Source organism: Marmota monax, unplaced genomic scaffold (genome assembly GCF_021218885.2).
Source record: "Marmota monax isolate L192 unplaced genomic scaffold, Marmota_monax_Labrador192_F-V1.1 WCK01_AAM20220418_F8-fsc00015, whole genome shotgun sequence".
In the NCBI taxonomy this organism is placed as follows: domain Eukaryota; kingdom Metazoa; phylum Chordata; class Mammalia; order Rodentia; family Sciuridae; genus Marmota; species Marmota monax.
The window spans coordinates 12197397-12218552 of NW_026692194.1; the positions used below are offsets into that span (position 1 = coordinate 12197397).

Genomic DNA, 21156 nt, shown 5'->3' on the forward strand with positions numbered 1-21156 from the left:
ATTATCATGGGAGACTTCAACACACCTCTCTCGCCACTGGACAGATCTTCCAAACAAAAGTTGAATAAGGAAACTATAGAACTCAATAACACTATTAATAACCTAGACCTAATTGACATATATAGAGTATACCACCCAACATCAAGCAGTTACACTTTTTTCTCAGCAGCACATGGATCCTTCTCAAAAATAGATCATATATTATGTCACAGGGCAACTCTTAGACAATATAAAGGAGTAGAGATATTACCATGCATCTTATCTGATCATAATGGAATGAAACTGAAAATCAACGATAAAAGAAGGAAGGAAAAAGCATACATCAATTGGAGAATGAACAATAGGTTACTGAATGATCAATGGGTTATAGAAGACATCAAGGAGGAAATTAAAAAATTCTTAGAGATAAATGAAAACACAGACACAACATATCGGAATCTATGGGACACATTGAAAGCAGTTCTAAGAGGAAAATTCATTGCTTGGAGTTCATTCCTTAAAAAAAGAAAAAACCAACAAATAAATGATCTCATACTTCATCTCAAAATCCTAGAAAAAGAAGAGCAAAACAACAGCAAAAGAAGTAGAAGGCAAGAAATAATTAAAATCAGAGCTGAAATTAATGAAATCGAAACAAAAGAAACAATTGAAAAAATTGACAAAACTAAAAGTTGGTTCTTTGAAAAAATAAACAAAATCGACAGACCCTTAGCGATGCTAGTGAAGAGAAGAAGAGAGAGAACTCAAATTACTAGCATACGGGATGAAAAAGGCAATATCACAACAGACACTTCAGAAATACAGAAGATAATCAAAAACTATTTTGAATCCTTATACTCCAATAAATTAGAAGATAGTGAAGGCATAGATAAATTTCTTAAGTCATATGATCTGCCCAGATTGAGTCAGGAGGATATAGAAAACCTAAACAGACCAATATCAATTGAGGAGATAGAAGAAACCATCAAAAGACTACCAACTAAGAAAAGCCCAGGTCCCGATGGGTACACAGCAGAATTTTACAAAACCTTTAAAGAAGAACTAATACCAATACTTTTCAAGCTACTTCAGGAAATAGAAAAGGAGGGAGAACTTCCAAATTCATTCTATGAGGCCAACATCACCCTGATACCTAAACCAGACAAAGACACTTCAAAGAAAGAAAACTACAGACCAATATCTCTAATGAACCTAGATGCAAAAATCCTCAATAAAATTCTGGCGAATCGGATACAAAAACATATCAAAAAAATTGTACACCATGATCAAGTAGGATTCATCCCTGGGATGCAAGGCTGGTTCAATATACGGAAATCAATAAATGTTATTCACCACATCAATAGACTTAAAAATAAGAACCATATGATCATCTCGATAGATGCGGAAAAAGCATTTGACAAAGTACAGCATCCCTTTATGTTCAAAACTCTAGAAAAACTAGGGATAACAGGAACATACCTCAATATTGTAAAAGCAATCTATGCTAAGCCTCAGGCTAGCATTATTCTGAATGGAGAAAAACTGAAGGCATTCCCTCTAAAATCTGGAACAAGACAGGGATGCCCTCTCTCTCCACTTCTCTTCAACATAGTTCTCGAAACACTGGCCAGAGCAATTAGACAGACGAAAGAAATTAAAGGCATAAAAATAGGAAAAGAAGAAATTAAATTATCACTATTTGCAGATGATATGATTCTATATCTAGCAGACCCAAAAGGCTCTACAAAGAAACTATTAGAGCTAATAAATGAATTCAGCAAAGTGGCAGGATTTAAAATCAACACGCATAAATCAAAGGCATTCCTGTATATCAGCGACAAATCCTCTGAAATGGAAATGAGGACAACCACTCCATTCAAAATATCTTCAAAAAAAATAAAATACTTGGGAATCAACCTAACAAAAGAGGTGAAAGACTTATACAATGAAAACTACAGAACCCTAAAGAGAGAAATAGAAGAAGATCTTAGAAGATGGAAAAATATACCCTGTTCATGGATAGGCAGAACTAACATCATCAAAATGGCGATATTACCAAAAGTTCTCTATAGGTTTAATGCAATGCCAATCAAAATCCCAATGGCATTTCTTGTAGAAATAGAGAAAGCAATCATGAAATTCATATGGAAAAATAAAAGACCCAGAATAGCAAAAACAATGCTAAGCAAGAAGTGTGAATCAGGCGGTATAGCGATACCAGACTTCAAACTATACTACAGAGCAATAGTAACAAAAACAGCATGGTACTGGTACCAAAACAGGCGTGTGGACCAATGGTACAGAATAGAGGACACAGAAACCAATCCACAAAACTACAACTATCTTATATTTGATAAAGGGGCTAAAAGCATGCAATGGAGGAAGGATAGCATCTTCAACAAATGGTGCTGGGAAAACTGGAAATCCATATGCAACAAAATGAAACTGAATCCCTTTCTCTCGCCATGCACAAAAGTGAATTCAAAATGGATCAAGGAACTTGATATCAAATCAGAGACGCGCCGTCTGATAGAAGAAAAAGTTGGCTACGATCTACAGTCGGTGGGGTCGGGCTCCAAATTCCTCAATAGGACACCCATAGCACAAAAGTTAATAACTAGAATCAACAAATGGGACTTACTCAAACTAAGAAGTTTTTTCTCAGCAAAAGAAACAATAAGAGAGGTAAATAGGGAGCCTACATCCTGGGAACAAATCTTTACTCCTCACACTTCAGATAGAGCCCTAATATCCAGAGTATACAAAGAACTCAAAAAATTAGACAATAAGAGAACAAACAACCCAATCAACAAATGGGCCAAGGACCTGAACAGACACTTCACAGAGGAGGACATACAGTCAATCAACAAGTACATGAAAAAATGCTCAACATCTCTAGCTGTCAGAGAAATGCAAATCAAAACCACCCTAAGATACCATCTCACTCCAGTAAGATTGGCAGCCATTAGGAAGTCAAACAACAACAAGTGCTGGCGAGGATGTGGGGAAAAGGGTACACTTGTACATTGCTGGTGGGACTGCAGATTGGTGCAGCCAATTTGGAAAGCAGTATGGAGATTTCTTGGAAAGCTGGGAATGGAGCCACCATTTGACCCAGCTATTCCCCTTCTTGGTCTATTCCCTAAAGACCTAAAAAGAGCATGCTACAGGGACACTGCTACATCGATGTTCATAGCAGCACAGTTCACAATAGCAAGACTGTGGAACCAACCTAGATGCCCTTCAATAGACGAATGGATAAAAAAAATGTGGCATTTATACACAATGGAGTATTACTCTGCATTAAAAAATGACAAAATCATAGAATTTACAGGGAAATGGATGGCATTAGAGCAGATTATGCTAAGTGAAGCTAGCCAATCCCTAAAAAACAAATGCCAAATGTCTTCTTTGATATAAGGAAAGTAACTAAGAACAGAGTAGGGACGAAGAACAGGAGAAGAAGATTAACATTTAACAGGGATGAGAGGTGGGAGGGAAAGGGAGAGAGAAGGGAAATTGCACGGTAATGGAAGGAGACCCTCAGGGTTATACAGTGGAGGGGGTAGAGAGAGAGGAGGGGAGGGGAGGGGAGAGGTGGGGAGGGGGGAGGGTGGATGATGGGAAAGGCAGCGGAGCACAACAGACACTAGTATGGCAATTTGTAAATCAATGGATGTGTAACTGATGTGAATCTGCAATCTGTGTATGGGGTGAAGGTGGGAGTTCATAACCCACTAGAATCAAAGTGTGGAATATGATATGTCAAGAAATTTGTAATGTTTTGAACAACCCACAATAAAAAATTAAAAAAAAAAATACTTTATAATGTAGAATTTGCCATTTAAGTGATCTTAATTTTACAATCAGTGGACTTAAGTATATTCATAATGTTGTATACTAGAAATTTTATATCTGTAACAATGTAACATAAGAAGAATAGAAGCAGAAAGAGTCCACCCATTGTAGTGTAAGTGTCCAACCATGATAGTCCAGGGATCCCTGCTACTGAAACCTCCAGGAACTTCCTCATTACAAGCTTGGCCCTCCCACCTTATCTTCAATTCTAAAAGCTCCCGAAACTCACTTAAGATGAGCAGAGTCAATTTCTCCACCCAAAGAACCCTGAGAGACACACAACTATGAAGGATTTTAAGCACATAACTTAGAAGACTGTAGTGTGGAGGCTGATATGAATTGAATTTTGGTGCCTACCCTGCCATTCATATGTTGAAGCCCTAACCCCAATGTGATTGCATTTAGAGATAGGGCCTTTAGGGAGGTAATGAAAGTTACATGAAGCCGTAAGGATGGGGTCCTAATTCAATAAGGCTAGTGGCCTTAGAAGAAGAGAAAATGACCCAAGAGATCTCTATCTTTCTCTCATCCTCCATGTAGCCACAAAGAAGAGTCCATGTGAGGAATACAGCAAAAAGAGAAAGGAAGAAAGGCTTCACTAGAGCCAAGTCTGCCAGCACCTTGATCTGGAGCTTCTAACTATCAAAACTATGCGAAAATAAATTTTTGTTGTTTAAGTTACCTAGTCTCTGGCATTTTGTTATAGCAGCCCTAGCAGACTACAGAGATTATGTGTGTAAAACAGTGATGATGTTGGCCTGGTCTAAAGTAACAACTGGAAATGGAAAGGAGGGTATGAACTTAAGACTGATTAAGAGAAAGAAATAAAAAATTTACTGACAAACTGGATGTGGGGACTGAATCTACATGATTCCCAGGTTTCTGACTTGAACCCCTGGGAATAGTTGTGAGGTAAGGATGAGGTCAATTGTTTTTCTCTTTCTCATATATCTGTGTAAATCCTACCTGTCTGTATCTGGAATATCAAAGCAAAGATCTTAGTAGCTGTTGACAATTCAAATTTATCCAGGCATAATTTGTAGATAAATGAGAGGATCAATGTGGGGTCTGTGTACAGGATAGCTCATGAAGCTTCATTAAAAAGACAATGTGGAAGTTGGCACCTTCTGTCCACTACACTCCAGGCTCCACCCATATGTATATATTTTTTATTTATTCTGATTTATTATACATGGTGGCAGAATGCAATTCATTTCATATCATACATATAGAGCACAATTTTTCAAGACACTGATTGTACACAGAATATTTTCACACCATTCATGTCTTATACATGTACTTAAGGTAATGATGTCTAACCCATTTCACCATCATTCCTACCACCTTGCCCCCTTGTCTCCCCTCCCTCCCCTTTGCCCTATGTATAGTCCCTCCATTCCTCCCATGCTCCCCCAACATTTGCCGTTATAAGTCTGTGTCCTCATATCAAAGAAAACATTTGGCTTATGGTTTTGGAAGATATAATGCTTGCTTCAATTAGCATTATATTCTCCAAATTCATCAATTTACCTGCAAATGCCATGATTTTATTCTCTTTTAATGCTGAGTAATGTTCTATTGTGTATGTATATCAAAGTTTCCCTATCCATTCATCTACTGAAGGGCATCTAGGTTGGTTCCACAGTTTAGCTATTGTGAATTGTGCTGCTATAAACATTGATGTGGCTGTGTCCCTGTAGTATGCTGTTTTTAAGTCCTTTGGGTATAGATGGAGGAGTGGGATAGCTGGGTCAAATGGTGGTTCTAGTCGCAGTTTTTCAAGGAGTGTTCATACTGCTTTCCAGATTGGCTGCACCAATTTGCAGTCCCACCAGCAATTTATGAGTGTGTCTTTTTCCCCACATCCTGGCCAACATTTACTGTTGTTTGTATTCTTAATAGCTGCATTTAGACTGCAGTGAGATGAACTCTTAGAGTAGTTTTGATTTTCATTTCTCTAATTGCTAGAGATGTTGAACATTTTTTCATGTTTGTTGATTGTTGTATATCCTCTTCTGAGAAGTGTCTGTTCAGTTCCTTGGCCCATTTATTGATTGCGTTATTTGTTTTTTTGATGTTAAGGTTTTTGAGTTCTTTATATATTCAAGAGATTAGTGCTCTATCTGATGTGAGGGGTAAAAATTTGTTCCCGAGATGTAGGCTCTCTATTCACTTCACTGATTGTTTCTTTTTCTGAGAAGAAGCTTTTTAGTTCGAATCTATCCCATTTATCAATTCTTGGTTTTAATTTTTGCACTACAGGAGTTTTATTAAGAAAGTTGGGACCTAAACCGACATGGTAGAGATTAGGGCCTACTTTTTCTTCTATTAGATGCAGGGTCTCTGGTTTAATTCCTAGATCCTTGATTCATGTTAAGCTGAGTTTTGTGCATGGTGAGAGATAGAGGTTTAATTTCATTTTGTTACATGTGGATTTCCAGTTTTCCCAGCACCATTTGTTGAAGAGGCTATCTTTTCTTCATTGTACATTTTTGGAGCCTTTGTCTAATGTAAGATAACTGAAGTGATGTGGGTTAGACTCTGTGTCCTCTATTCTGTACCATTGGTCTACAGGGTCTATTTTGGTGACGATACTATACTGTTTTAGTTACTATTGCTTTGTAGTATAGTTTAAGATCTGGCATAGTAATGCCACCAGCTTCATTCTTCTTGCTAAGGATTGCTTTGGCTATTCTGGATCTCTTATTTTTCCAGATGAATTTCACAATTGCTTTCTCTGTTTCTATAAGAAATGCCATTGGGATTTTGATTGGGATTGCATTGAATCTGTTTAATGCTTTTGGTAGTAAGATCATTTTGACAATATTAATTCTGCCTATCTAAGAACAAGGTAGATCTTTCTTTCTTCTAAGGTCTTCTTTAATTTCTTTCTTTAGAATGTTGTAGTTTTCACTGTAGAGGTCTTTCTCCTCTTTTGTTAAATTTACTCCCAAGTATTTTATTTTTTGGAGGCTATTGTAAATAGTGGTCTTCCTGGTTTTTCTTTCAGAAGATTTGTCACTGATGTACAGAAATGCCTTTGATTTATAAGTTTTTTTTTAATCCAGCTACTTTGCTGAATTCATTTATTACTTCTAGAAGATTTCTGGTGGAATGTTTTGGATCTTCTAGGTATAGAATCATATCATCAGCAAATAGTGCCAATTTGAGTTATTCTTTTTCTATGTGTATTTCTTTAATTTCTTTGTCTGATTGCTCTGGCTAGAGTTTCAAGAACTATGTTAAATAGAAGTGGTGATAGAGGGCATCCCTGTCTTGTTCCAGTTTTTAGAGGGAATGCTTTCAATTTTTATCCAGTTAGAATGATGTTGGCCTGGGGCTTAGCATAGATAGCCTTTACAAGGTTGAGGTATGTTCCTATTATCCCTAGTTTGCATCTATGGAGATGATCATATGATTTTTATCTTTGAGTGTCTTTATGTGATGAATTACATTTATTGATTTCCATATGTTGAACCAAACTTGCATTTCTGAGATGAACCCTACTTGATCATGATGCCCTATCCTTTTGTTATGTTTTTGTATTCAATTTGCCAGAACTTTATTGAGAATTTTTGCATCTATATTCATTAGAGATATTGGTCTGAAATTTTCTTTCTTTGATGTGTCTTTGGTTTTGGAATCAGGTGATACTGGCCTCATAGAATGTGTTTGGAAGTGTTCTTTCTTTTTCTATTTCGTGATATAGTTTGAGCAGTATTGGTGTTAGTTCTTCTTTAAGGGTCTTGTAGAACTCAGCTGTGATCCATGCAGTCCTGGGCTTTTCTTGGTTGGTAGACTTCTGACAGTGTCCTCTATTTCCTTGCTTGAAATTGATATGTTTAAATTGTGCATATCACACAATTTAGGCATATCATATGCCTCTAGAAATTTGTTGATGACTTTGATATTTTCTATTTTATTGGAGTACACATTTTCAAAATAATTTCTAATTATCTTCTGTGTGTTTGTAGTCCATTTTGAGTTTTCCTTTTTCATCATGGATGTTAGTAATTTGAGTTTTTCTCTTTCCTTCTCTTCATTAGCAAGGCTAGGGGTTTATCAATTTTATTTATTTTTTCAAAGATTAGTGGGGTTTTTTTGAGTTCTTTATATATCCCAGAGATTAATGCTCTATCTGATGTGCATGTGGTAAATATTTGCTTCCATTCTGTAGGCTCTCTCTTCACCTCACTGATTGTTTCTTTTGCTGAGAAGAAGCTTTTTAGTTTGAATCCATCCCATTTATTGATTCTTGATTTTATTTCTTGTGCTATAGGAGTTTTGTTAAGGAATGTCGGGGCCTAACTCAACATGATGGAGATTTAGGCCTACTTTTTCTTCTATTAGGCACAGGGTATCTGGTCTAATTCTTATGACTTTGATCCATTTTGAGTTGACTTTTGTGCATGGTGAGAGATGGGGCTTAATTTTATTTTGCTGCATATGGATTTCTAGTTTTACCAGCCCCATTTGTTGAAGAGACTAACTTTTCTCCAATATATGTTTTTGGCACTTTTGTCTAATATGTGATAACTGTAATTATGTGGGTTTGTCTCTGTGTCCTCTATTCTGTACCATTGGTCTACAAGTCTATTTTGGTTCCAATACCATGTCGTTTTTGTTACTACTGCTCTGTAGTAATAAATTAATTAGCAAAGTAGCAGGATATAAAATCAACCCCCCATTTCAAAGGCATTTCTGTACATCAGTGTCAAATTCTCTGAAAGAGAAACTAGGAAAACTACCTCATTTATGATAACTCAAAAAAAAAAAAACTTGGGAATCAACTTAATGAAAGAGGTGAAAGACTTATACAATGAAAACTACAGAACATTAAAGAAAAAAATTAAAGAAGATCTTAAAAGATGAAAAAATCTCCCTTGTTCTTGGATAGGCAGAATTAATATTGTCAAAATCACCATACTACCAAAAGCACTATATAGATTTAATGCAATTCCAATCAAAATCCCAATGACATTCCTCATGGAAACAGAAGAAGCAGTCATGAAATTCATCTGGAAAAATAAGAGACCCAGAATAGCCAAAGCAATCCTTAGCAAGAAGAGTGAAGCAGGCAGTATCACTATACAAGATCTTAAACTATGCTACAGAGCAATAGTGACTTTTTATTCTTTTAATGAATGAGCTCAATGCAACAAATTTTCCCCTTAGCACAGCCTTCATAGTGTCCCAGAGATTTTGATATGTTGTATCAGAGTTCTCATTTACCTCTCAGAATTTTTTATCTCCTTCCTGATGTCTTCTGATATCCATATATCATTCAACTGAGTATTATTTAGTCTCCAAGTGTTGGAGTTGCTTCTATTTTTTATTTCATCATTGATTTCTAATTTTATTCTATTATGGTCTGATATAATGCAGGGTAGTATCTATACTTTTTTGTATTTGTTAAGACTTGCTTTGTGCTATAACATATGGTCTATTTTAGAGAAGGATACATGTGCTGCTGAGAAAAAAGTGTATTCACTTATTAATAGATGACATATTTTATATATGTCTGTTAAGTCTGAAATTATTGATTATATTATTGAGTTCTATAGTCTCTTTGTTTAGTTTTTGTTTGGAAGATCTGTTCAGTGGTGAGAGAGGTGTGTTAAAGTCACACAGTATTATTGTGTTGTGGTTTATTTGATTCTTGAAATTGAGAAGGGTTTGTTTGATACATGGATGCTCCATTGTTTGGGGGCACAAATATTTATAATTGTTTTGTCTTGTTGATGTATGATTTCCTTAAGCAGTATGAATGATCTTCTTTATCCCTTCTGACTAACTTTGGTTTGAAGTTCACTTTATCTCATATGAGAATGGAAACCCCTGTTTGTTTATATGGGACCATATGATATATTTTTTACCATTCTTTTACCTTCTGTCTATAGATTTCTTTTGCTATGAGATGAGTCTCTTGAAGGCAACATATTGTTGAGTTGTTTTTTTTTTTTGGGGGGGGGGTCCAATCTGCCAGCCTATGTCTTTTATTTTTTAAAAATCTTTATTTTTTTATGTGGTGCTGGTAATTGAACCCAGTGCCTTACACATGCTAAGCAAGCATTCTACCACTGGCCACAACCCAGCCCCCAGTTATGTCTTTTAATTGATGAGTTTAGGCCATTAAATGTGGTTTGTATTTCCAGTCATTTTGGTTTATTTTTGGTTTGTATTTTTGACTTGGCTTCTCCTTTGATTGCTTTTCTTTTAGTGTAGTTCCTCCCTCTGCTGATTTTCATTGTTGTGTTTCATTTCCTCCTCATGGAATATTTTTCTGAGGATATTCTGTAGTGCAGGCTTTCTCATTGTAAACTCTTTAACTTTTGTTTATCATTGAAAGTTTTTACTTTATCATCAAATCTGAAGCTTAATTTTGCTGGATTTAAGATTCTTGGTTGGCATTCATTTTCTTTCAGAGCTTGCTATATATTGTTCCAGGATCTCCTAGCTTTGAGGTTCTGGGTTGAGAAATCTGCTGAGATTTGAATTGGTTTAGCCCTGAAACTTTTCTCTTGCAGCTTTTAAAATTCTATTCTTATTCTGTATGCTAGGTATTTTCATTATAGCGTGCTGTTGTGTGGAGCTGTTGTAATTTTGTACATTCATTGGGTGTCCTGTAAGCCTCTTTTATTTGATTTTCCAACTCATTCTTCATGTTTGGGAAATTTTCTGATATTATTTCATTGAAGAGATTGTTCATTCCTTTAGTATGTATCTAGATGCCTTCCTCTATCCTGATAATACTTAAGTTTGGTCTTTTCATGTTATCTCATAATTCTTGGAGGTTCTGTTCACGGATTTTTACTGTCTTCATTATATGGTCAACTTTATTTTCAAGATTGTATGTTTTGTCTTTATTGTCTGAGGTTCTATCTTCCATGTGATCTAGTCTGTTAGTGATGCTTTCTATTGAATTTTTTATTTGGTATATTTTTTCCTTCAAGCCTGAGACTGTTGAAAAGAAAAATGCTCCAGAATTACTATCTCTTTCTTGAAGTAATCTTTTGCTTGCTGCCTGTATTTGCTCTCTTATCTTTTTGTAGGAGTGATCAATTGTTGCCTGTGTTTGCTCTATTATATCATTCTGTGCTTTGCAGGTCATTTTAGTTACGTCTGTTGTGCTCCTTCTCTGACATTTCAGCTACTGTGCCATCAATGGATTCTATTATTATAGCATCTCAGTTTGTTTGGGGCACCTTCTTCCCTTGTTTTCTCATGTTGTTCATGTGTCTTCCTCTCTAGCAGTGCATATCTGAGGCATTACAATTTCTACCCTATAATCTTGTAGTGTACTTGCAGGTTACCAATACCTTACCTTTAAAGGTGAGAGCAATATTCACAGCGCCCAATGCAAATACTATGCAGCCTTAGACCAAATAGCTTCCATTTAGACAATTATAATTTTGTTGCAACAAACAGAAATGATGTGTTTGACTAGTATCCACAATATAAATAGTAGGTTTGCATATGGGTCTACAGTATCTAACGGTAGACAAAGAGCGGGTGGGGGTAGGGTGTGGGGTTTATGAGGTGGGAGGTGAGAAAATAGAGGTATTAGGTTATAGGAAGGGTGAAAGAAGAATCAAAAGAAGTGGACTAGCGTGGATACCTCTGGTGTGACCAGGCCTGCAGGGACCTTGGTGATGGTCTTCCAGGTCCTGACTGTTGTCTCTACGTGGAAGTAGGCCAAGAGAGCTGCATTGGTAGATGTAGGCTGCAGCGCAGTCACTCTCCTCCCCCATGTGTGGAGCCAGGATCACTCTCTTTTTTACTATGGAAATTTTCAAATATACAAAAAATGTAAATAGGTAAATAATATAATAAACTTCCATATACTTATCCATCAAGATGAACAATTAGCACGGGCTTGTCACATTTGCTTCCTATCTTTCTTACCTTTCTGTCTCTCTCTCATGCCACCTAAATGTGAAAAGGGCCAATACAATGCTGTGTTAGGGAGAGAGGAGAGGTATTTTTTAAAAAGTTTGCAGGACAAATATGTGCATGTGAATATTAATTGCTTATTGGCACTGAGAGACTCTTCTTCATCCTAGAAGTTCCTTTGCCTCATTCACAGATTGAGTTCCCAGTCAAGTTTCTCCTGCTAGAGTGATTCTAAGCCAACTGGAGTCATCTGGGAGCTTTAAAAAATATACTGATGTCTGTCTGGGTCCTACCCCAGGAGGTTTTATTTCATTGGTCTGGGATATGGTCTGGGACACGGGAGTCTTTAAAAGCTGATTTTAAATGTACAGCCAAGATTGAGAAGTTCTACTTTAAAATGTAAAAGCCCTAATTCTTTCTACTTTCTATTTTAAGGTATCTCTGAGTGTTTTGTACAAGATGCTCAAAAAAACAAATGCTGTGAAATTTGGCTGTTCACTTTCATAGTGAACAAACAAGTAATAAGTTCAAACAAGGATTTAGATAAACACGAAGTCTAGCCAGGGCCAGAAATAAATTCAGGAGCAAATTCAAAAATCTGTTGAGTTACTGATCATTTTACCTTGGAATCAGAAAGAAGGGAGCATAGTCAGGTATGTGAACTGAAAAGTTGATACTGAGTTCCTTTTATCCAAGGCAACAATCTCAATGTCCATTGTACATTAGAATTGCCTGAAGTGATACATTTGTTCAGGCTTCACCTCATATATTCTGATTTAATTTCTCTAAGTCAAACATTCTTAAACTTTAGCATGCATCAAAATCACTTGGAGGGCTTGTTAAAACAAATTTGCTGGGTGCCATCCTCAGAATTTCTGATTCAGTAGATCTAAGGTTGGGCCCAATAATTTGCATTTTAGCAAGTTTCCAGGTAATGCTGATGCTGCTGGTCCAGAGACCACATTTGAGAATTACTGGTTTAGGGTAAGACCCAGGCCTGAGACTGTTGGAAAAAAAAAAAAAGTTCCAGGTAATTTCAGTGTCCGGAAAAAAAAAAATCACTGCTCTAGCACTGCTTACTCTCTAATTGAAGGGAAACAAAGTACAGAAAGCCTTATCCTTTTCAATCAGGACACTTCAGATGAATGAATAAACGAATTTCAGATAGAGTCCTGGTTAGAGTCCATGGAGTCAAACTCTATGTATGATACATTGTGGGGAAAGTAGGGGTAGACTCAATTCCTAAATTTCACTTGTGCTTGGTTTCCAAATTTTACTTCTGTTCAGCAATTTGTCTCTATTTCTCCATCCTTATAGAACTGGAAGAAAACTCTTTCCAGAAACACTATCTGATACCTTTAATTCTGAATAGAAGAACTATCCAGAAACCTTACAAAGTATCTGATAATACAGAAACTTAGTCATGTCCTGGGTTGAATCTTTTTGTTGTTGTTGTTAACTCTGGCATTGCCCTAACATCTGATAAAATATTTTTTTGAATGCAGGTAGCTACTATTTAAAATTAATTTGTCAGTTGAAGAGATGCAGCTAAAGATTAATCCCCGCCACCCTGCACTAAACTACCATAGATCATGTGAACCAGTGCTTCTAACACAAATGGCACACATACAATAATAATACAGTATTTGTACAGCTCACTGAGACAAAAGGAAGAGACTGCTTACAGCTGAAGACAACCAATCAGGGGTAACCAGCCATCCCAAGTCAGTGAGTATCTCAGAAATAAATTATGTTGTTTAGAACACACTGATGCAAACAAAATACTCTTCTACTTCATGCAGATGTAGCCTTTTCTAACATATAGTATTTAAAGAAAGCATCCTCAAGAAATTATTATTAGCTTAAAAAAGAGGTGGCTTAATGTATATTTTTTTAAAAAATAGTGTATTTACTTCTGGTAGGTGTGAATTTACTCCATAATACAGATATGCAATAAATATCATCACAATCTTATGGTAATACTGGAAATTATATATATGTGGTGGGGAGGCCTATATAATCCACAACATTTCAGGAAGAACTTGGGTCTTCAAGCCATTGTTGGTATGGAATTCAGATGCTTCATAACCACTCCTTTGAAAGCAGGTGCTCTACTATGTCTATGCCATGATTGGGTTTGGGCAACTTTCTCAAGGCTTCCAAGCCAAGCACCTAGTTTCCACCTGTCCTAAGACCCCATGCAGGTATTTCATTATCCACATACTCTGTGTAAGTGGGACACAGGTCTCGGCTAAAATCGAGCCCCCTCCACCCACCTACCTTCCTTGAGGTCAGCTCAGTTTAGTTCTCTATTAGGTCTTTGTGTATTTTCTATAGGCTAATACAAAGAAGTTAAAAATATTCTGGTAGTGAGAAAAGCCCCAAAGTCATTTTTCTAATGGAAGTGGGAATACTTTTCCACATTCTTTTCAGTCTCCTAAAGCAAGTGGCCAAGAATTAGACAGATACAGGCTGGCGATGTGGCTCAAGTGGTAATGCACTTGCCTGGCATGCACGGGGCGCTGGGTTCGATTCTCAGCACCACATAAAAATAAAATAAAGATGTTGTGTCCACCGAAAACTAAAAAATAAATGTTAAAAAAAGAAAATTAGACAGATACTCTGTTTTGATAAATATAAAAAATAAATTTATATCTATATTAACAAACTAGCCTGTCCCCAAAGAATAGGGCCTCTACTTTAAGAGCACATACTTATGGCTAAAGCTTAAGAAATTATATGGTGCACAGTAATTTATTGTGTATTTCAAATAGCTAGAAGAAAATATGTTGGTTTTTTTAATAACTTTATTTTATTTATTTCTATGTGGTGCTGAGGATCAAACCCAGGGCCTTACAGGTGCAAGGCAATCACTCTACCGCTGAGCCACAACCCCAGCCCCTAGAAGAAAATATTTTGAACATTCCCAACACAAATGATAAATATTTGAGGTGATGGATATGTTAATTGCATTTCTTTTATCATTATACATTATAGACATATTGAAATAGCACATCATACCTCATCAGTACATAAAATTATGTGTCAATTAAAAACTAATATAAAGATTACAAAATTGTTAATATGATTTATTACAATAGAAGTGTTCAAAAAAAAAGCTAGTGTCAGACCTAAATTTTCCACACATACAAAATTTGGATTATTATCAAGTAAGCTAAAAGAGAAAAGTCATACAAGAGTTCTTATAGACTGGGAAAAGTCCATACTCCCTGCTTACAGCTGGCACTCTAACAAGCCCCTTGCAAAGAAGACTCACTTGGAGGCTGATTCAACCATATTTTGACAGAGCATCAGTTAACCTTCTAATCAGGTTATGTAAAACAATTTTATGTCAAGAAAGGTGACATGGAAAAAAGCAAGTTCTAAACCTCGGGTGCTACTTTAAAGGCTGTTAGGCAGCTGGACTGCCAGATTCACAGGCTCCATTTATGTACAGTGCAAGTACCTGTACAGTATATTTTCAATACCACTATTTCACTATGAAAATGGTACATGCTCAGATGGTGATAGCTAATGCTCTACACCAGCCTTCTTTGGAGGGTGGCCTGTTGTCTTTTGTCTTCTAGCTCTTCACCCCTACCTTGGGTGGGGACTCCTGATAAAGGCATTAAAAATCTTAAATTATTGTCTGTGGGGTAAGAAATTTACACACATACACATTAAATTAGGATATTTTTAAGCAAATTCCAGACAAAATATCAGACACCTTTATCTCATAATATTTAAACATAGTTTTATTTCCCATGGAATTTGTTTTTTCCTCCTAGGCTTAGGAGTGAAATTAATTTAAAAATAGTTGTCATTACTCAAAAATGGATAAAATGTAATATACCTTGCTCTTACAAGGGGCAGAAATCCTACTCAAAATGATGTAAGCAAGAGCAGAATTTATTGGTTCATGGTCTGGGGAGGACTTGGCCATATGCACTCTGGACTGACTCAAAGAACACTAAAATTTCATCCCCTCTTTGTGTGTCTATCTTCCTCACAGGTCTGTTCCTCTCTCTGTTTTGATCTAATTCTCTCTGTCTCTGATAGACCTTTTCTTGAGGCCTGCAAGTCCCTCTTGCTTCCCCTCCTTTTAGCTCCATGACCCTGGAACCTAGGAGTGCCTTAAGAAACTGCTAGAGACGGAATTGGATTATGCCAATTTGTGTCACCTGCTCTAATAATAACTCCAAGGGCAACATTTCTATCCAGGAGGCTGGTGTATTCTAATTCTGGGTCACTTGCCTTGTGTTATGTTTATGAGGGAGGACCATTATCAGTAGAAGGGAACACCCCTTTCAGCAGCATGCACACTAAAATTGGAACAATACAGAGATTAGTGTGTTCCCTGTGCATAGATGGCACATAAATTTATAAAGCATTTCATGCTTTTTAGCTTAAGTGTTTTGCCATTAAAAAAAAAAAAGTATGTGGAGAGGAGTGGCTCACACCTCTAATCGCAGCTATCTAGGAAGTGAGACAGAAGGTTCACAAGCTCAGGGCCAGACTGAGCAATTTAGCAAGATCCTATCTCAAAATAAAATAAACGGGGTCAGGAATGTTGCTCAGTTTTAGAGAATTTGCCTAGCATATGTGAGGCCCTAGTTTCAAACCCCAGCAACACACACACACACACATACACACACTTGTAACTATGTGAGATTATGGACATGTTAATTAGCTTGATTATTTCACAATGCATATGTATATCAAAACATCAAATTGTACACCTTAAATAAATACAATTTTTATTTGTCCATTATACCACAATAAAATTGAAAAAAAAAATAGAAGAAAAAGGGATGGGTACCAAACTCCATACAAGTGTACTTGCCATAGCCTCCTCAGCCCATCCAGTTCCCCTTTCTTTGCTTTTCTATATTTGGGATCTCTGGCTTATATGTGTTAAATTGGATGAGCAAGAAATATTAAAACTGTTCTATGTCTTAAGATTTTATAGTTTATAAACTTCATTCTTCTTCCTACTTTGCAGTAGATAGACTCATGTAGAATAACTGTCAGTAGAACTTCCTGAATTTTTCCCTCAAATCTGAATGTTTTTATAAATAGATGTGAGCTAACACTGACCTGGAAAAAAAGCATGTTAATACATCATAACAGTGAATATCACAACCAAAATAAATTTCGTTAATTAGTGCAATTAGTTGAATTTGGCATTAGGAAAAACAGTTCAATATTTAATCATCATCTACAGGTAAGAAGCTCAGAGATTTTCCAGGTGAATGATGCTCCCAATAAATATATCTCTGTCTCTTGTGGACAATAAGATGATTCAACAATCGCCATATGCAGTATTTAGCTCTCAAGAAGACCTACGGCTTAGTTGGAACACATCCTATTTGCTGTGCCTACTGAAGAGTAGCATGAACAGATTGTTGGTAATAGCTCACTCCACGTAGTATCTGTCAGACATAAAGTGCCAGGTCAAGTACTGACCACCTGCAATGTGGATACTGTTATTTTTCCACTTCTCCCAGTTAATAAGAAGATTCAAAGAGTCAAATTGCAAAAACACTATCAAATAACAATAAATTGTAGTATAGTATCTGACAATAATATTATGGTGTCTAATTTATGATGGCATTGATTTAAAAATAGACAAAGGGTATCAGCTGTAATTTAAAAAAAATTTTAGTTGTAGATAGACACAATGCCTTTATTTTATTTATTTTTATGTGGCACTGAGGATCAAACCCAGTGCCTCCTATATGCTAGGCAAGTGCACTACCACTGAGCCACAACCCCAGCTCTATCAGTTGTAATTTTAAGTGTTTATAATAAATACGCTTCAGTGCAATTATTGGCAATTTTCTGGCATGAAATTCTATTATTGATTATATTCTGAAGAGGAACAGAAATGTTACTATTCTTATAAAAAAGATAATGGCAACACATAGGTGGATAAGATCAAAATAAAGGTGGAATAGTGGATGATAAAGCCAAAGTTCTACTAATAGCCTAGTTGGTTACTGAGAATTGTACTTAAGACACTAGAAAGACATACTGTTGGGTATGCATGAATGAGTCAATGCCTTGCTACTCAAAATATGATATGTGGACTTGCAGCATCGGCATCACCTGGGAGCTTGTTAAAAATGCAAATTATTTGGCCCCACCCCAGACCTGCTGAATCAGAAATTTTGGGAGTTGGGCCAGAAATCTGTGTTTACAAGTCCTTCAAGTACTTCCATTACATACTGAAGTTTGAGAAACTTCATTCTAATTAGTTATGAGCAATATCCCAATGCCTTATGAAACTACCCAAGCAATAGGAATGGAAGATATAAATTATGTGATACATAGGATTCTTTTGTGGCAATAAACCAACTTAGTAGACTTCTATCATTTTATAGACTTCTAGTGATGTTAAATCTACATGTTAGCTGGTCTGAACAGTCTCGTTTTCCTCATCAATTTTTCAAGTCATCAACAGGAACCTCTAAGGTCATTTGTACTTCTATCATTCTATACTCATATTTACATCATGTCATATAGTACACACAATGCTGAACTAAGGTGTTTCCGTTCAATATCATATTCTTTAATCTTTTTTTAATTTTTTTTTTTACTTTTTTCCACAAAACTGGAAGGTTGAGTTTACTAACGTCACTTGGTAATCAGGCAAACTCCTTTCAACATGCATGGTAGCCAGAGCTGCATAATTCAATCTTTATTATTCACATATAATTAAAAATTAAGTTGTAGGAAAGTAGTTTATGAGCCAGTGATCAGTTGGCATCAATAAATATCTATTGTGTGTATATTATAATCAATACTCTGATTTAGGAGCAGCAGAATATACATACATAAAGTGACTTAAGAGATGAGCATCATTTACCATTTGGTTAAGGAGAAAATAGAAACTTGAAAAAAATAAATGATAATATCAGATAATAACCTAGTTCTTATAATATGACAAGGCATTATATGATTAATCATAAAATAAGTGGAAAGTTCAGCAAAAAGGGAGACATCACTTATGGGAAGGCTTCACTGCATTGAACCTGATTAGGAAGTACCTGCTCAAGGAAGGGACTGTGCAGGTGCTAGAGGGAAGGTAGAACTTGAGCTAGGCTTCTGAGAAAGGCATTTCAAGTGCCAGGATCCAAACCCGCCAAGGTTCCCTGTGAAAAGTTTACACAGCAGGGCTGGTTGCTCTCTCCTTGCATACCTCCAGGGAAAGTTGAACCCATAATTGGCCATTGACCAAACATTGGCCACTGGTAAGTGGCCCTTGGAAAGTTTGCTTTGTTTTGTTTTTGTGGTACTGGGGATTTAACCCAGGGGAGTTTTCCCGCTGAACTATATCCCCATCCCTTTTTATTTATTTATTTGTTATTTTGAGACAAGATCTCACCAAATTGCTGAAGGCCTAAGTTGCTGAGGCTGTTCTCAAATTTGTGATCTTCCCGCCTCAGCCTGTCACTGAGATTATAGGCATGCACCACCACTCCTGGCTGGCAGGTTCTTTTTGTTAATGTTGATGATTTGGTGTTTGGCTTTTTTTTTTTTTTTAGTTGTTGATGGACCTTTATTTTATTCATTTATTTATATGTGGTGCTGAGAATTGAACCCAGTGCCTCACACATGCGAGGCAAGAGCTCTACCACTGAGCCACAACCCTAGCCCAATGATTTGGTTTTATACACCTGGAGCAATGGACCATGTCTTACTAGTTTGTTGGATCTGCTTTGCACAAACATCAAAATTGATGATGTATATCTGGTCCATTGTTAGAATTTTGAGTTTCTTTTGCCTTTAACGGTTATATGTATGTGATGAGGCATCTTTCAAAGCATTGATCCTGAGACTTAAACTGGTAGAGACATTTTGCACATGTCTTCTGCTTAAGAGAAAGCATGTCTTCTATGACTCTGGATGATAAGGACTTAAAAGAGTGTAGCTGATCTCCTTGGATTCCTTTCAGTGTTTATCTTTTTCTTGTTGCTTTTTTGGTCTCTATCTTTTGTCATGATAAATCTTAGCCATGAGTATCTGACAAGTATATATGAATTTTTGACATAGAACCAATAAATATTTAAATCTGGTGGGAAAAGTAAATTTTTAAAAAGTTTTTTGAAATTGTAGATGGACAGAATACCTTTATTTTATTTGTTTATTTTTATGTGGTGGTAAGGATTAAATCTGATGTCTCACACATGCTAGGCTAGCGCTTTACCACTGAGCTATAGCCCTAGCCCCAGGAAAAGTAAAATTTTGATTGCTCAGTGTAGGTAAAGGGGTATGTGGGTAACATTACGTTATGCTTTAAAAACTCCTGTAAGTTTGAAATTTTTCAAATATTAATTTATAGAAAAATGAAAGGTCTTTGGTAAATAGTACTCAAGAAATGTTGGCAATTAAAGTCACTTACATGCATGCATATATATGTGTGTATAGAATCATATAATCTTATGTTGCCTTGTAGAACAAAAGTTTTATACTTTATTGTTTAGTCAAATCTGTCCATTTTTTCTTGTGTTTGTTTGCATGTGTATTTCCAATATATTTTGTCTACAGACTCCTGCCCTGGACAGATGGGGGCCCTGAGTCCCTGGGTTGGAAGTGGGCATGAGGCTGCAGTGAATGGTGCCAAGAGAATAATTGCCAGGTCAATTTCCTATGGAGTTTCTGGGTCAGTAGTGCCAAGACCAATAGTCTGAGGTCAGGATGCCAAAATCAGATAAGACAATGAGAAGCGGAAGCTTTAATTCAAAGCTGATGGATCCAACACAGAAGGTAATACAAAGAGAGTTCAACAGGGAGCAAGGCAGACAAGCCAGGAATGATCCTGAGAAAAAAAAGGCATACAGCAGCAATTTCCTTTTTTAGGAAATTTCAGTGGTTCCTGCCACCACTGAACTAGGGGATGTGTCCTGAAGTGAGTGAGGCAGCTGGGGAACGGATATTTGTTAACCCAATAGTTCTCTATTATCCTGAGGGTGAATATTCACCTATATTTTCTTCCTTGAAAATTCACATTTATTTAATCCCTCCTGTTACAAAAGTTTATGTATATAAACATTTATTAGAAAAGTAAATATATATGCATGAGATTGGTTACATTGTGCTAGCTTCCTCAGGCTTTATTAATAGGATTTATATAGTGGTCAAGAACATGAATTCTGGAGTCAGATTGCTTGGGTCCAAACTTTGGCTCTAGCAACTAATAAATAATTAGCCACATTACTTAATTTATTTATCTATGTAGATAAAAATATTACCTACTTCCAGCTACTGGAATATCAGTAGCAATGAACATACCTGTCGCGTGCCACCCGTGGGCTACGTGTGGACTTACACTGGCATCGCAGCTAGTGAATAGGAGAATCTGGTGTCTGGGAACTTCCTCTGTCCAAGACCTCCCAGACACATTGTGAGCCCTATTCAAGCTCT

At 36.4% G+C, this 21156-nt stretch overlaps 1 non-coding gene across 1 annotated transcript; it reads left to right on the top strand.

Annotated features, from left to right (window-relative positions):
• Nucleotides 1-16030: 16030 nt before the first annotated feature.
• LOC124080174 (U6 spliceosomal RNA) lies at nt 16031-16132 on the top strand. Its single transcript, XR_006847616.1, has one exon. It is a non-coding gene; the product is annotated as a U6 spliceosomal RNA (small nuclear RNA).
• Nucleotides 16133-21156: the final 5024 nt, after the last annotated feature.